At 39.2% G+C, this 12,521-nt stretch overlaps 1 protein-coding gene across 1 annotated transcript in view; it reads left to right on the top strand.

Moving 5' to 3' along the window:
* The first annotated feature begins 23 nt into the window (after positions 1 to 23).
* LOC123557712 (hsc70-interacting protein-like) overlaps positions 24 to 12,521 on the top strand; it is a 34,672-nt gene continuing 22,174 nt past the window's right edge. The window contains exon 1 of the mRNA XM_045349348.2: positions 24 to 157. The gene's annotated coding sequence lies outside the window, so the exon portion shown is untranslated. The remainder of the gene's footprint in view (positions 158 to 12,521) is intronic.

Here is a 12,521-nt window from a genome sequence, read left to right on the forward strand (position 1 = left end):
TTTAAAAAAATAAACAACAATACAAACATGTAAAAATATGCCAGAATATGTTTAAATAGGTTTATAAATTGAATTTCTCAAAAATATTTTTATCTTTGTGTAAGCGATGTCAACAACATTGCACGAATTTTCTTCATAACGGCGTGGTAAACAACAGGTGATTTATATGTTTTACAGCTATACCTTTTAGTACATTTTACATTTTATCATATTTTATTTAGTATTTTTTTATATACATATGTTTATTCAAGGTGACAGTATTCTGTGTAGTCACAATCGTATGATGTATTTTTGGAACAGTAGAATGAAATTCGGATATAACACTACCAAGAAACAATTTGCTAAGTACGGGCTACAAACTTTATACCTTATATGAATTTAGGCACACCATAACCTTTGAGCAATTAAGAATGCAATTGGAATGAAAAGTCATCACATTGATCACTAAAATTATTTGTTCTAAAGTGCTTCAAATCAGTCTACTTAATCATAGTGTGTTATAGCGAAAATGGCCTTCGCTATACAGGAGTTGACACTCCTATTAGAGACAGAAAAGGTTCCTAACCCTAACAGGCAGAAATAACTACAATACAGGTCACTTACTACCCAGATGGCCCTGGATTTCGGTGGATGATACAAAAGTACATGTACAATCAATGGAGTCTGGTCGTGAAGCCATGCTGCTCGTCGATGATTGGTCCTCCTGGCCATGTGATAGGAATCCTCCTCTCTGATTGGCTGGTTCTCCTGTGACCTCTTACAGTGACCTAACTAACCCTAACTACGTTCCCACTACACTCCCCCCCATTCTATAAAGTTGGTCACCAGGGTCCGTGTGAGTCACACAGAAAAGAGATGGGTTCATCACAGAGACAGGCATAACAGGGATACCCTGCTTAATAATAATCATGGAGGTTTCCCCAATAACGATTTTACATCTCGTGCCAAACAGACCAGACAACAAGGACTTCTGAAATCATGGACGAGATTCCCCCATAGGAGATTGTCATTTAGAAGTGGTTGTTCCAAACATCTCTTTTAATAACTGGAATTAAGGTCATGGGATCCCCATACTGACCTAAGTTCATCATTTTCTGGGTAACCCAGATAAACATATTAAATTATTAAGGTCCTGGGATACCCAGGGGAAGAACTAATACCGATACTAATGCATACCAGGAACTACACATACTTACATCAGTTTATAACTTTAAGGTTACCCGGAAAGGCATAATAAATCATTAAGGTGCTGGGATACCCTGCGGAACAACTGTCTTATCAAAGTGTATCATGGGATACCCATACTGCAGTACACCAGGACATACCACAAAATTTACCTAGCAAAACATTCAGATCTGAGAACTCCCCAGTCATTGAAATACCTCATTTAAGATCATGGGACCCCCATATTGATCTTAAGAAGCAAAGCTGTCAAAGTTTGGACCATTCTGCATTAAGGTTTAAAGAGACCCAATAGAATTTATAATCTATGGAAATAGTTTAGCACTTGACAGTATCAGGACAAGTTATCCCAATGATAAACCTGGGATGCCCACGAGGCTTGGGGTGCACTGAGCAGATGGACAATTTCTACATCTAGAACAAGGATAAACCCGGGATACCAGGAGGCTGGGGAGACCCCAAGAAGATGGACACAGTTTCTGCGTCTATTGAAGGACGAGGCATTGCCTCTACTGATCCGTATAGGAAAAAGGATCTGAAGTAGGTGATCCGTGACCCGGAGTCCCTTTCCCCAGGCCCTTAGCCCAAGGATCTCTATTGCTAAGACCAGACCGGTCCTGTGACAGATCCCGGAATCCCCATCCCCATCTGGAAGAGGTTTTTGCTACAGCCCAAAGGATGCTGTGGTTAAATAAAGGCTGCACAGACTTTGGTCTCACACTAGGAATGTTAGCAGGTGATACCAAAATACAATCAGACCCACAAGTGAGACTCTGGCACACCATGCCCCTACTGTTCTGTCCATCTGAACAGGAGACCTGAACACATCCCAGAGACCCTACACCAACAACCTCTCTTTCAGTATTTCCACAATGATGTGAAACTGTTGCGGCAGAGGCAATGAGGCCCTGACTAAACCTGTCAGAATTCAACATTATTACCCTGGACTGTGAATGGAAAGTGTAGTACAAACTTTCTATCTCTGAACGAAGGGGCGAGTAAAACCCTGAGGGAGGGAGTGGTACAGAGTACAATGACAAGGTTGTTGGTGGCGGCAACCCCCAAGCAAGTGAACCTTCATGGGCAAAGCCAGGTAGGAATAAACTAACTGTTGGTTCTCCAACGTGATAAGGTGGCAATTTCCCAGAATGATTGAAGGGCAATACCCTACCATGCTCATGATATTGAACATAGCTGCTAGTATCAGGTCCGCAAACCTTTGGAATACAATGGCCTCTGAGCTTTCCACCGGTGCCTTGACCTTTAGTAACAAGATTCCCTACTATTTCCGATTCATCTATGACCTTACGTTCCCCAGATGCCACTTGAGGTCCAGATGACTTTGTATTGAACTGGGCTTTAGTTTGGCATAAACTTGGCGAGAAGTTTAGTGGAAGACATTGGTCATGGCCTTCACCCCTAGAGTCTGAAGTCCCAGCTTTGCTGTCAAAAGAGTTACTCTTGTAAAAACCAGTCTCCGAGTTGGGCAAATCTGACGTATCATTTTGCCTATTTCCTTTAGCCACCAGAGATACATCAATTTCACTTATAGGATATCTTATTGTAAGGCAGTTCCTATAATTATCTTCTTGAATTACCATTAAAATATACAGGCCAGTATTAAAAAGAGTCACAGTGTTGTGCTCAAGAACATTATTGGATAACTGCTCCCTAAAAACCGTATCTTTGTTATTGTCACAATCTGCAGGGCACTCGGACACTGGAGCTAATTGAGTACCCATAGTGTTTAATTTGCACAGGGTTGTTGCAACCAGGGTATTTGCAATGTTCATGCTTTGGTGCAAAGCTAACTGGACATTAGGATCAGGAGAGAATACGGTTTCCGTATTGTTTAAATTGAACAAGGCCCTTTGGGGGGATAAGAAGATACTGTATCAGTATTAATGTGTAAATCACATGGGGTGCTAGAGCTGGGGATGACTGTAGCATCCATGTTGTCTATAGCACACATGGAACTAAAAGAAGTGTTACATACATTATCTGCCTTATTGTACAGAGCACGTGGAGCGCTAGAGACAGGAGTGACTAGGGTAACCATACTTTCTGGGGCATCCAAAGATATGGTATGTACGGTATCTGCTTTATGGTTTAGGGCGCTAGCGTTGTGGCTGATACGGTACCGGTGTTATTAATAGTGCACATGGCGTTGGAAGGAAAGGTAAGTACTGTATCCGTAACACCATCCAATTCATATGGGGTGCTAGACTGTTGGTCTACTACGGTATCCGCATTGTCTATATTGCATGTGGCATTGGACAGAATGGTAGTTACAGTATTTGTATTACTGTCCATATTGCATTGGGTGCTGGCATTAAGGGTTAATATGGTAGCCGTATTTTCTAAATTACTGGGGGCGCTCAGAGAAAGGTTAAGTACAGTATCTGAACCAACACACATAGTGCAAAGATCATGAGTGGGTACAGTCTCTGATTGTGAATGGTCTCCTTCACTAATTAACTTGTTGGGAATCAGTAATTTAGTGGTGTCAGCAAAATTACTCCCACCATTATCTGATGCAGAGTTATCAAACTGGCTACTGGTCAGTCTACTGCTCCTCTGCAGAGACTCATCACTGACTCCCTCAAGACTGGAATCTGGACTCAATAAAGAACTAACAACCCCAGAGCTATTTGCCTGCTCTCCCCAAGGTTTCAGACATGCTCCCCACATGAGAGCACTACTATCATTTTCCCCCACACTCTCCCCACTTCTAAGAGAGCTTGATGATTTGCATTCAGTAACTTGGGACAAATCCTGCTCTGCAAAGTCCAGAAAGTTAAAGAACTGTTCAAGGTCTTCATCTGATTTTATTGGAACCCGGGGGACACAAAGCACACTACCCTGATCCTTAACTAGAGTATCACAGAACAAATCCCTCAATTCCGTTGAGGTACTTACCTCACACATTTCCAGGGAAATCTCGGATTTGGAGAAGTGTGAGGAGGCTTCCTCCCTTAGCACACTCTCCCTTAGGAGATTAATTTCTGACTTGAGGACTCCTATGATTTGTTCAAGGTCATCATCTGATTTTAGTGGAACCCGGGGGACACATGACACACTACCCTGATCCTTAACTGGAGTATCACAGGACAAATCCCCCAATTCCGTTGAGGTACTTACCTCACACATTTCAGGGGAAATCTCGGATTTGGAGAAGTGTGAGGAGGCTTGCTCCCTTAGCACACTCTCATTCAGGAGTTTAATTTCTGACTTAAGGGCTCCTATGACTTCATCATCTTCCTTAAATTTCTTTAAACTAGACTCAACAATTTCGTCGGAGTAGTTCTTCCACCATGATGATTTGTCATTCAGGGACTTATTTTTATTTCTTAGAATTCGTGTACAAGTCATCAGATACTCCACACAAACACAATATATGTCGCATTTCTCTGTCAATGTATCTACTTTCTTTTGGAGGCGATCCCTCTGGTATTTTAGTTCTTGATTTTCACCCTCCAGAACTTGTATTCTCTGTGATAAACTTTCTTTACGTATTGGCGAATTGTAGGAACAGTTAGCCCCATGGGGAGTTACAGGAAAAGTCACGGGATACCCGACATGTGTTTCTGAGAGATACTGGAGGTTATTAGCATGACCTTGGCTCAAGACCTTTACCGGAGATGCAGCCCGCACTGGTGTCACAGGTGGCATATCATAGGTCGTCTTACATGGTGTGTGGGGGACTACTGTTTTTGGTGAAGACCACCCATGCCCATCTTCTGCCGTCACGCCTAGTGTGTGAGGGGATACCACCTCAGGGGGAAAATATTCTAATTGTCTATTGGCTGTAATGCCTGGTGTGAACTGGGATAACGCCCCTGGGGACCAATATCCAAACCCCCAATTTGCCCTCATGTCCGGTGTGTGAGGGGCTACCCCTCCCGGTGAAGGCCACCCATATCCCCACAAAGGCGGGTAACATCCCAAATGAGGCCCAGTCCCACCCGAGTTACCTGGGGATTTTGTATTGCTGCAAGGAGTACTTACTTTCTCAGCCATAACCTTAGATATAAAGTATAAAGCTGATATATCTGTTGTAAATTAAAATACTCTACGTTTTGCTATTTGTTTTCTTGAATTCTGAAAACCTCAATAACAGACAATATCCCTACACCCTCTCTAATTTTTATTCTTTTTGACCTTTGGTGTAAAAGCAATAGGATATGTACAGGGAAGGATACCTTCCACAAATGAACCAAAAGAAACAGTACACAGTAACACTTACTATCTTTCTATCCTTGAATTGAATAGAATGGAATGAAATAACTTTTTGAATAATTTTGAAAAATTCCAAGTCACCGGTTGTTGTTGTTACCGGAACTTCCGGCGTAAAATGAAAGTACTTTCGGTTTGGCACGTTTTCCGTGCGCGAGGCTTAACCTTCTGAAAAAAAATGACAAAACAATTTCTTTTGTCGAAGAAAATTTAATCCACTAAAAGAATGTTCGAACTAAATCGATATAACCCCAAAAGAATAGTCGTTTGAGCCTTACGGCGATTTTCCCAGTTTTTTGACAGTCCGCAGGCTGTATAAACCGGGCTAGAAATTATAGAAATAACCCTTACTAATCTTACACAGGAATCCTGTTCAGAAAAAACCTGGCCGAAGGGACAGTTCAAAGACTTCCGCCTTCTACTACGTAACGGACAGGGACCTACTAGGGAATTTCCAGGCGAGATGTTCGCGATTACTTCTGACACCAATATAGCGAAAATGGCCTTCGCTATACAGGAGTTGACACTCCTATTAGAGACAGAAAAGGTTCCTAACCCTAACAGGCAGAAATAACTACAATACAGGTCACTTACTACCCAGATGGCCCTGGATTTCGGTGGATGATACAAAAGTACATGTACAATCAATGGAGTCTGGTCGTGAAGCCATGCTGCTCGTCGATGATTGGTCCTCCTGGCCATGTGATAGGAATCCTCCTCTCTGATTGGCTGGTTCTCCTGTGACCTCTTACAGTGACCTAACTAACCCTAACTACGTTCCCACTACAGTGTATATCTATTATCTACTCTATCTAGGAAGTGGTCGGTCTAGAGGTCTGGTTATCAATATTCTTGTACAATGCTTTAGGGTATAGCGGATTTTAGGGTATAGAGTATAGATTGGTAAATTTTATATTTAGACTTGAATTATTGCATAAATTTTCATATCATTCTTTTACTGGCATGCAAACAGACATTCTGACATACATTTTAAATATTTGCTTGTTGTGTTGTTTTTCATATGTCATCAAATGTAAAATAAAGCTATCCCCTATAGACTAAATCAGTGTATATGTAAACATCGTCAGTGAATGAAAAGTATTTGATAGAAATTTAAAAAGCTGAATGTTTTTGAAAAGAGAATACATTATTATTCTGATTTATATTAAAGAAGTCTTGGAAAGTTTGTTAAGATGTGGATTTTAAACTAATAATGTAAAAAATTACCAAAGCTATCCTGTACACCCTAAATCAGCTCATATGTAAACAATGGCGTGGAGAGAAAAAACACATGAATTTCTACGAAAAGCTGACTGTTTTAAGAAGAATAGATGTTTTCTGTCTGATATACTGAAAAAAAAGCTATTATTTTCATTTCTTTGAATTGGAATGCAGGAAAACTTAGTTAGCTATCCGCTATACCCTAAAGCACTGTACTGGTATGTATATGGTTTTGCCGTGGAAAAGTTTCAATTATATAGTTGTCATAAAAGTTTTTGTAAATATTTTTCAGGGTTTTGCCACGTATACCATATTTGTCCGTTTTGAACAGGACTTTCTCATATTATCAAATGCTTTGCTAAAATCTAATAGTATCAGGTCAAAATGTTGTTTGTTGTACACTGATTTGACATGGTCATTTACAAGCATAATTAGCGGATAGAGTTAGCAAAATATTTCGGCTTCAGTCAGTACTAGTCAAAATAATTCAACGTTCAGATTGTTTTATATTTGTGACTCTAAACGTCAAAACTTTGAAGGACCAAAGTCATGGAGGATAAATCACAGTACACAGTAATGTAATGTTATTGGTTTTATCGCTTGCGCATATTGCAGGTAGACGTGGTAAACATCATTCGACTCTGACATAAGGTTGGTAGATAAAAGAAACTACTGTCAGATGAAATGGTCTGTGAAAAGAGAGTGATGGTGTAGCGAGAAAAGCTTGTAAATCAGCTGGTTCAATTTAAGAATTATTCTAGGCTACCAAATTATGGAAATCAATGCTGGATAACTTGCAGGCCTGTAGGTGCATGTGCCCCCAATCTTGGCCCCCATTTTTACTTAAATGTCTCCTCTGAAAGTTCTGGTCAGTGGTCAGAATAACATCAAATTTGGTAAAAAGCATCCTGGCATGGACCTCTATCAGTTTTGTTCAAATGGATGACCTTGGTCGCTTTTAGGGGCCGCCAGAGCTAAAAATAGAAAAACCTTTGAAAAAGTTCTTCTCATGAACCGCTTGATGGATCTTCATCAAACGTGGTCTGTAGCATCATTATAAAGTCCTCTCCCAAATTTGTACAAATGAGGATACTTGTCCACTTTAAGGGTTTGCTAGAGCCAAAATTAGAAATACGTTTAAAGGGCTTCTTCTCATGAACTGCTGCCTTCTCTCAATTTTCTTGAAATGGGGGCACTTGGCCATTTATAGGGGTAGCTAGAGCCAAAGTTAGAAATGCCTTTAAACAGCTTCTTATCAAATTTAATCTAGCATCATTTTAAGGTTCTCTCCCAAAATTGTTCAAATGAGGTGCATGGCCCCTTTTAGGCTTGAGCCAAAATTAGAAATACCTTTAAACAACTTCTTCTCATAAACTGCTGGAAGGATGTTCATCAAACTTGGTTTGTGTCATTGTTATAAGGTCCTCTCCCAAATTTATACAGATGGGGACAGTCGGTCCCTATTAGGGGCCACTAGAACTAAAAATATAAATGCCTTAAAAGACCTCTTCTCATGAACCACTTGATGGATCTTCATCCATCCTGGTCTGTAGCATCGTTATAAGGTCCTCTCCCAAATTTATACAGATGGGGACAGTCGGTCCCTATTAGGGGCCACTAGAACTAAAAATATAAATGCCTTAAAAGACCCCTACTCATGAACCACTTGATGGATCTTCATCCATCCTGGTCTGTAGCATCGTTATAAGGTCCTCTCCCAAATTTATACAGATGGGGACAGTCAGTCCCTAATAGGGGCCACTAGAACTAAAAATATAAATGCCTTAAAAGACCCCTACTCATGAACCACTGGATGGAACTTCATCAGACCTGGTCTGTAGCATCGTTATAAGGTCCTCTCCCAAATTTATACAGATGGGGACAGTCAGTCCCTTTTAGGGGCCACTAGAATTTAAAATAGAAATGCCTTCAGAAGACTTCTCATTAACCGCTTTATGGATCTTCATCAAACTTGATTTGAAGCATTACAGTGGAACTTCTGAATACTGGACCTTCCAAAAACTGGAAAATTCTGAAAATCAGACGATTTTCTCAGTCCCGATTTTTCTCCTTCTATTTTCTATACAGACCGTACTTCTGAACACCAGAACTTCCAAATTCTGAACACCGGATGGTATTTTCGAAAACTTTGACTTATTTCAATACAATTTTACTTCCAAAAACCGCACAACATGAACAAGTAGATATTTCTTTGGCTGCAAATTTGTGCCTCTGGGAAAATTTCATCCATGATTCTATTGTTTGTAAATTAGCAGTGACCGATTATTTTGACACGCATTAAAACCACAGCCTGTTTATCAAAGGATCAAACACCGCTGAAGATCGTGATAATTAGATAATGTTCCTTCATTAAAGAAATGATTACCAGTTTAAATTTTGACGTTTACATCAAACATCTTCGTGGACGTTTAATTATAATTGCAGTATCATGAATCACTCAATCTTTTGTTAATTTTTTTTAGCTTGACTATTTAAAGAATTAGTAGAGCTATCCTTTTCACCACAGCATCGGCGTCACACCTTGGTAAAGTTTTTCTTACCAGTCCACATTTTGACAAAACCTTTTGAGATAAAGCTTTAAACTTTCAACACTTGTGTATCATCACCATGTCCAGTTTTAGGCAAGAGTACCTAACTCCATCAAGGATTTTGGCTGAATTATAGCCCCTTTTAACTAACAAATCTTGGTTAAGTTTTTCGTACCAGATCATATTTTGTGTAAACTGTTTGACATATGGCTTTGAAACTTTTATCACTTGTTTATTATAACAGTCTCTGTCTGTAGGCAAGAGTGCATAACTATGTCAAGTATTTTGGCTGAATTATGGCCCTTTTTGGACTTGGAAATCGGTTCAGGTTTCGTACAAGTCAAAACTATTTGACATGTGGCTTTAAAACTTTGTCATAAACTCCTTTAGTAGGCAAGTGTACATTACTCTGTCAACTATTTTGGCTGAATTATGGCCCTTTTTGGACTTGGAAATCAGTTAAAAAAATTTCATACTAGTCCATATTTTGCATAACCTGTTTGTCATATGGCTTTAAAACTTTGACAGCTTGTTTACCATTATAGTCTAAATAATGTAGGCAAGACTACATAACTAGGACAAGGACTTTAGCTCAGGTATGGCCATTTTTTGGACATAGAAATTAGTTAAGTTTCACATACCATTCCATATTTTGTCTAAATTATATGGCTTTGAAACTTTGAACACTTGCTTACCATCATGGTCACACATGCCATATAGTGCAAGACTAATCCAAGTCCACAAATACAGGTACATTGTTTGTCTTATCTGTTTTTCTTCTTTTGTCTGAAAATCTCTTGTAATATTTTGACCCCATACTTCCATCAATTCTTCGAATAGTTTAGTGCGCTATCAACAGACAGCTCTTGTGTACGTAAGCTGGTATCTCAGTACCCACTCAGGGGAATTGATTGAAACTTCACACACTTGTACACTGTGATAAACTGACTTAAATTGTACAGGTTCCATAACTCATATTTTGCTTTTTTACAAAATTATGCCCCTTTTTCGACTTAGAAATTTTTGGTTAAGGTTTTGTATGCAAGCTGGTATCTCAGTACCCACTGATGGGAATGGATTGAAACTTCACACACTTGTTCACTCTCATGATCTGACATGCACTGTGCAGGTCCTATAACTCTACTTTGCTTTTTTTCCTCAAAATTATGCCCCTTTTTCAACTTAGTAGTTTTTGGTTAGGTTTTTGTATGTAAGCTGGTTTCTCAGTACCCTCTATTGGGAATGGATTGAAACTTCTCACACTTGTCCACTGTCATGAGCTGATAAGCACTGTGTAGGGTTCATAACCCTGTTTTGCATTTTTACAAAATTATGCTTCTTTTTTCGACTTTTGTATTCATTCAATTGACAAAGCTGTTGAATAGTCAAGCGTTGATATCCTCCGACAGCTCTTGTTGTTTAAGTTTTTGTATGTAATAGGCTGGTATCTCAGTACCCACTAATGGGAATGGATTGAAACTTCACACTATCTTGTCCACTGTGTTGATTTGACATGCACTGTACAGGATTCATAACTCTGTTTTGCATTTTTACAAAATTATGCCCCTTCTTTGACATAAAACTGAAGTTAAAGTTAGGTGAGAGGAAAAAATCCTCCTTATTTTGAAAAACACCAATATCTAAAAAAGTGTGTACTTTATATAACGACATGATCACTCGATATAAAGAAGAATGCAGTTTATATAATGACATAACCACATGATAATTATAAAGGCATGTCCTCTTCTAATAAGGACAATACCACACTATATATAAAGAACAATCAACTTTATGTACAGATAGGATCACTCCATGTAAAGTAATAACCACTCTATATTAAGATGTATCCACTTCATATATAGCTTTTAGTAAGTCACTTTAAGCCTTATAGTCAGTACTGTTAGGGTTGGGACACTTTTTATACGCCCGTTTGAAAAACGGGACGTATTATGGGAACGCCCCTGGCGGGCGGGCGGGTTGGCGGGCGGCGTCCACAGACCTTGTCCGGAGCATATCTTCTACATGCATGAAGGGATTTTGATGAAACTTGGCACAGTTGTTCACCATCATGAGACGGAGTGTCATGCGCAAGAACCAGGTCCCTAGGTCTAAGGTCAAGGTCACACTTAGAGGTCAAAGGTCAAATTCAAGAATGACTTTGTCCGGAGCATATCTTCTTCATGCATAGAGGGATTTTGATGAAAGTTGGCACAATTGTTCATCATCATGAGAAGGAGTGTCATGCGCAAGAACCAGGTCCCTAGGTCTAAGGTCAAGGTCACACTTAGAGGTCAAAGGATACAAGAATGAAAACTTTGTCCGGAGCATTTCTTCTTCATGCATAGAGGGATTTTGATATAACTTGGCACAAATGTTCACCAGCATGAGGCGGAGTGTCATGCGCAAGAACCAGGTCTCTAGGTCTAAGGTCAAGGTCACACTTAGAGGTCAAAGGATACAAGAATGAAAACCTTGTCCGGAGCATTTCTTCTTCATGCGTAGAGGGATTTTGATATAACTTGGCACAAATGTTCACCACCACGAGACGTAGTGTCATGCGCAAGAACCAGGTCCCTAGGTCTAAGGTCAAGGTCACACTTAGAGGCCAAAGGTCAGATACAAGAATGACTGTGTCCGAAGCATTTCTTCTTCATGCATGGAGGGATTTTGATGTAACTTGACACAATTATACATCATCATGAGACGAAGTGTCATGTGCAGTTACCTTCTTTAGAATTACTTCCCTTTGTTGTTACTATAAATAGCTTATATTGTAATTTTTCATTACTAGTCGTAGGGAAAAATCGAGACCACTTTTCTGTAGTACAACATGCATGCTACATCCAATTTTGAGGTGTATTTTGACCAGTCTCTACCTGGTAAAGATTTTTGTGAGGACTTACATTTTTTTTTTTTTTTTTTTTTTTTTTTTTTTTAAGATTAACTTCCCTTAGTTGTTACTATAAATAACTTATATTGTAACTTTTTTATAATTGAGCATAGGGAAAAACCAAGACCACTTTTCTGTGGTACAACATAGATGTTACTTTCCAATTTTAGGTGTATTTTAAGGTATCTCTACCTGGTAAGGAGTTTTTTTGTGAACTAAGAAAAACAAAACACTTAGTTAATAGTTATTACAAAAATTACCACAAAATTAAAATTCCATTTGCAAATACAGGTGCTAGAGTAAAGAAATTTGCTGTGACGGGCGTATATTGTGACATTCTTGCACTCTTGTTTGGCTTTAATGACAGTTGCTGAATTAATGATGTGTTTTCAAAGCCAGAAAGGAATACTTGACTGTATTAAAAATTAAAATTGAAATTAACA

The sequence above is a fragment of the Mercenaria mercenaria genome, chromosome 5, assembly GCF_021730395.1.
Source record: "Mercenaria mercenaria strain notata chromosome 5, MADL_Memer_1, whole genome shotgun sequence".
NCBI lineage: Eukaryota > Metazoa > Mollusca > Bivalvia > Venerida > Veneridae > Mercenaria > Mercenaria mercenaria.